General features: G+C 40.3%; 1 pseudogene; it reads right to left on the bottom strand.

The window, feature by feature from the left end:
* The window catches only part of LOC105501855, a 23748-nt pseudogene extending 19357 nt beyond the window's left edge, over positions 1 to 4391 (bottom strand).
* Positions 4392 to 4640: the final 249 nt, after the last annotated feature.

The raw sequence follows: 4640 nt of genomic DNA, 5'->3' as shown, positions 1-4640 counted from the left end.
CCATTGCACTCTAGCCTGGGTGACAAGAGCAAAACTCCATCTCAAAAAAAATAAAAATAAATAAAAATAAAAACTGAAAGAAATCGCCAGATGGTTGACACTTTTCTACCGTCTTGTGGTTACAGAAAGAATGGGGCTCAGAGCATGGCCAACATCAGGTTATGGCGGTAAGACAGGTTATGGAGGGAGAGAAGAAGAGGCCTGGCTGGCAAAGGGGGTCCTGTTATGTAGATGATGTAACCTCACAGGTTGTAGCTCTCAGAAAGAATATGTGGTAAGAGTTTCCTACAGACCTTTAAAGATGTTGGACTCTCAATTAATCTTTTCTAGATCTGAATAAGAGAAGGCCTCAGAGGAGGCCTGGCTGCACTGTGCAGATTCTGCACAAAGTTCCCCAGGAAAGACAGCTTTTCGGGGTTACTTCTGTTTGCAGGCCCTCTGAACAGCTATCTCAAAACATGTCAAAGAAGGATATTTTGGAGTGAAATATTTTGATTTCCTTCACGATCCTCCCTGGAACCCATGATAATCCACATCCTGGCCCTGAAGTTTTAGGGTGGTAGGGAATGTATATAAACAGAATAAACCAAAGGACACCCAGAAAACAAGCAGGTAATTTCTCAGCAACTTCACTACTCTTATAACGGGTTAATAATTCTATGGAGAGCCCTGGAATTTACTGTAAGTCTCTGCCTTTGTTGCTTATAGAAGTAAATGGAGTTACCAGTAAGGGACTAATAAATTCCAAAAATCACTTAAAGATTGCGTTTATCCATGAGAAACATACCTCAATAGCATGTACGGGGCCAAGGGAGGGCTTTCTGTTTGACCCTCTCTGAAGTTTCACTGAAAAATTAACTTGCAAAAGGCAGATTAATAGGAGAAAAGCCATACAAATTCATTTAACATGTATACACTGGGAGCCTTCTGAATGAAGACTCAAATTCCCAGTGAGGTATAGAAGCTTATACACCATTCTGAGGTTAGGAGACAGGAATAACAAGAGTGGTCACAGGAGAATAGAAAATTCCAGGCAGTGGTTTCACATGGCTAGCAAAAGGAAACTGTAGAAATAGCTTCAGAAACTATGGGCTGATAAGACCCTGAAAAACCAGGGTGTGCTCTAAGCTGGGTGAGACTAACTGGACTCACTGTGGCACTGGATTTGACCTAGGTTTCACCTAGAACCTCATTACACGCTCATTAACATACAAATCACACACCCACCAGCACCATGAGAGTTCCAGGAACATCCATATTTGGTGTGAAAATGAGTAGCACTACAGTTCCAGAACATCTCCACCTTTTTCCAGGAATCTTCATGAATATTCCACCCCTTAAAGAAACCCATAAAAAGGCAGCCGCTCCAAATCCTTTTGCATGTGACTCTCTCTTGAGTACACCCGCACTCCCCTTTCTAGAGTGTGTACTTTTCACTTTCCAATACATTTCCGTACTTGGACTATTTTCTGACTCAGCCTTGAATTTATTCTCACTGGGGTGGAAGTCCCACAAGCAACTGGGGACCTCCCGCAGTCCACTGATGTCAGTTACAGAAAGAATGGGAGCTTAGATCCTGTTAAAACAGGTTATGGGAGTGGAGAGAAGAATTCCATTGAGGGGCAATAAATGATTACTAGAAAGAATGACTGGATGGGAAACAGAAATTAACTTGTAAATAGTTCTCTTTGGAATTTAAATGATCCTTGGAACTAGTTATTATCTTGAAAAGGGTCTGTTCGGGTGTAGTTACATTTTTTGGTCTTCTTTTCTGTAATGGATACGGAGATAACAGGGAAGACAGCAAGAGTAATTGTTCTCCTTGGTGGGTTAGCCCTACCTGCATGTATAGATACGAGAACACCAGTGCTTAAAGGTCTCTAAGGGTTTTTTATTTAAAATACTCATTATACCAGGGACCTGTATTTTGGAGTGAAATACATTGACTTCCTTCAAACACAACCAAAGGCAGAGATAGTCCCAAATTATTGACGAGAAGATTAAGTAAAATGGGCAGAAGAGAAAAATATTCTATGTCTATAGTACTGCTACCCTTCCATTACTTCTCACATCTGGCAGAATTAAGATATTTCCCAAGACTGAGACACTCATGGAAGGCAGCCAGCCCTCCCCACGAATCTTCGTAAGCTCACTGCAGCTTTCCTGTTGCTGCACACAGGTACACCGGTTCCTTTCCTTTCCTTCCTTCCTTCCTTCCTCCCTCCCTTCCTTCCTTCCTTGCTCCCTCCCTTCCTCCTTCCCTCCCTCCTTCCTTCCTCCCTCCCTCTCCTTCCTCCCTCCCTCCCTTCTTTCCTCCTTCCCTCCCTCCCTTCTTTCCTTTCTTTGCTGAGTCAAACTCAGTTCTGTGTTATTTCTACAAACATTTTGTTATAAATGTTTTCAAGCATACACAAAAATAAAGGAACTATATAATGAATCTTCACGTATTTATTACCCAGCTTCAAGTATTATAAACATTTTGCCAATCTTGTTTTATCTGCTCTCCACTTCTTCCTCTCCTCACCACTCAGTGTTTCTCTGGATCATTTTAAGGCAAATTCCAGGTTTTCAGTAAAAAAAACCTAATCACAACACATTATCATACTTTCTCAAATTAATATTTCTTGATTTCATCTAATATCCAGTTTGTTTTAAAATTTTTTCAAAAATAACTTTATGCAGTTGGTGTGTTCAAATAGGCTCTATGCAAAGTCTACATCGTGCATTTGGTAAATCTCTTAAGCTCTTTCAATATGTGATACTTCCCCTTCTTCTTTCTGGCTTTCAGGCCATATGTTTGGTCTGCTCAGTTTTCCACAGTCTGGATCTTGATGAATTGCATTCTTATGGTGTAACTAATATATTCTTTTGCTTCCTGTATTTCCTGTAAGCTGATGTTTACACTTAGATGTTTACACTGATGTTTATACTACGCTTGTTTAGACTCAGGTTTGAAATTTTTTAGCATGAACGTTCCAGTTGCAGTGCAGAATGTCTGGTGATCCCAGGTGTCATATTTTTGAGGTTGATCAGTTAAAAAGTAGCTGTTTGGGAGGCAAAGGGCACATGTTAGTCGCTTCTGCATGCCCATTGCCAAGCACAGCATTGCGCCTAGAGCAAGCCCTGGCAGTGCTTACTGAGTTGAAGCAGTTGATGAAACCCAGATTTGCGAGACTTCAGATATAAATCTACTATTCTCAGCTGATGCCTAAACTTTATTAATTCACATCTGTATGTTGTAAAAGTTCTATTTTACGTCCTTAGCCAGTTTTGACCAGTTCACCTTGGCTGCAGTTCTTTCTGTTTCATCTTTTTCTCATAAATAATATCAACCTTAAATAATGAGATTCAGAAAATATGACTAAGGATAGAGTTTATTCGAGTGCAAAGTTTGAGGATAGTCACTCAAGAAGCGTCAGCTCCAAATGAATATGGTCAGCATTCCCAAGTGGAGAAGTTAAGGTTTCACTTTTACAGACAGAGACAAAGACATTTTCAGAGGATTACAACATTTTCCATAGGAGACCAGTGCATACATTAAAGCAGTTTGATTGGTCACAGATTGCTACGTGCCAAGGAAGATTACTTTATTACTCAATGAGGAGGGGTGGTGATCTGAGGGAGTCTTCTCTCTGGTGTCGTTTGGTCTTCTTAATCATTCACAGGGGGAAAAAAAGCGGAAGTTGCAGCTGCATGCCACGTGACTCAGGCTGCATAGCCACATTTGTCACAAGGCTCAGAATAACTTAAAGTTCCAATGACTTGAAGTTTGAATTATTTAATTTCACAATAGAAATTAAAACAAAGATTTTAACGTTTCTTAATAAGAAGCCATCTTCATGCAAATTGTGAAATTTTTAAATTAAATCTATTTTTAAAGTCAGTAATTTACTCAAACGTTGTTTAGACATTGTTTTCGAAACTGGAATCTTGAGTGTCTATGCCTGTCATCTTTCACGATGAATGGTCCCTATTTATTTGCAAAACTTGCCAATCTGCCAAAGCGTTATTTGCTGGGAAGTTAGCATGTCTGGGAAAGTAACACTTTCTTTTTGCTTTAGTAATGTATAAATATTTTTAAAATAGGATATACATATTTTTAGGAAAATATTCTTAGCAAACCCAAGATTGGAATCTATGAGTTCATTTTTCTCCTATTTTTCTAAAAAAAATTCCCCTTTGGAGATTGAAACGGGAGAAAGGGCAGGGCCCAATATCACACAGGGACAGGAGTTGAACCTGGGAGAGTCTCATATTCAGGACCCAGACTGGGTGCAGGGCTGGCTCGTCAGGAGTTGGAATGCCTCTGGGTCAGTCACAGGTGGAAATAGGTGCATTCACGTGAACACGGCTGCATCACCTTCATCCACAGGATATCCTGAGCCCGTCATGAACCTGTGATCTGGTTAGGATCTATGTACCCTGTGGGTCAATGTGAAATTACTTTCTAGAGAGACAACCACAGCTGAGGGAGCCCACAAGGTAAAATTCCCACAGAAGATAAACTCACATGTAAGAATTGCAGAAAACATAAGAGAATGTCTAGTGTCGTGACAATAGTAAAACCGGGTCTGCTGCATACAGACGGTATAATTGTAGGCGTGTAATTCACACTGATCACAGGTGCACACTCAAACACA

This window comes from Colobus angolensis, unplaced genomic scaffold (genome assembly GCF_000951035.1).
Source record: "Colobus angolensis palliatus isolate OR3802 unplaced genomic scaffold, Cang.pa_1.0 Scaffold756, whole genome shotgun sequence".
NCBI classification, from domain to species: Eukaryota; Metazoa; Chordata; class Mammalia; order Primates; family Cercopithecidae; genus Colobus; species Colobus angolensis.
This window is presented reverse-complemented; position numbering and strand designations above follow the sequence as displayed.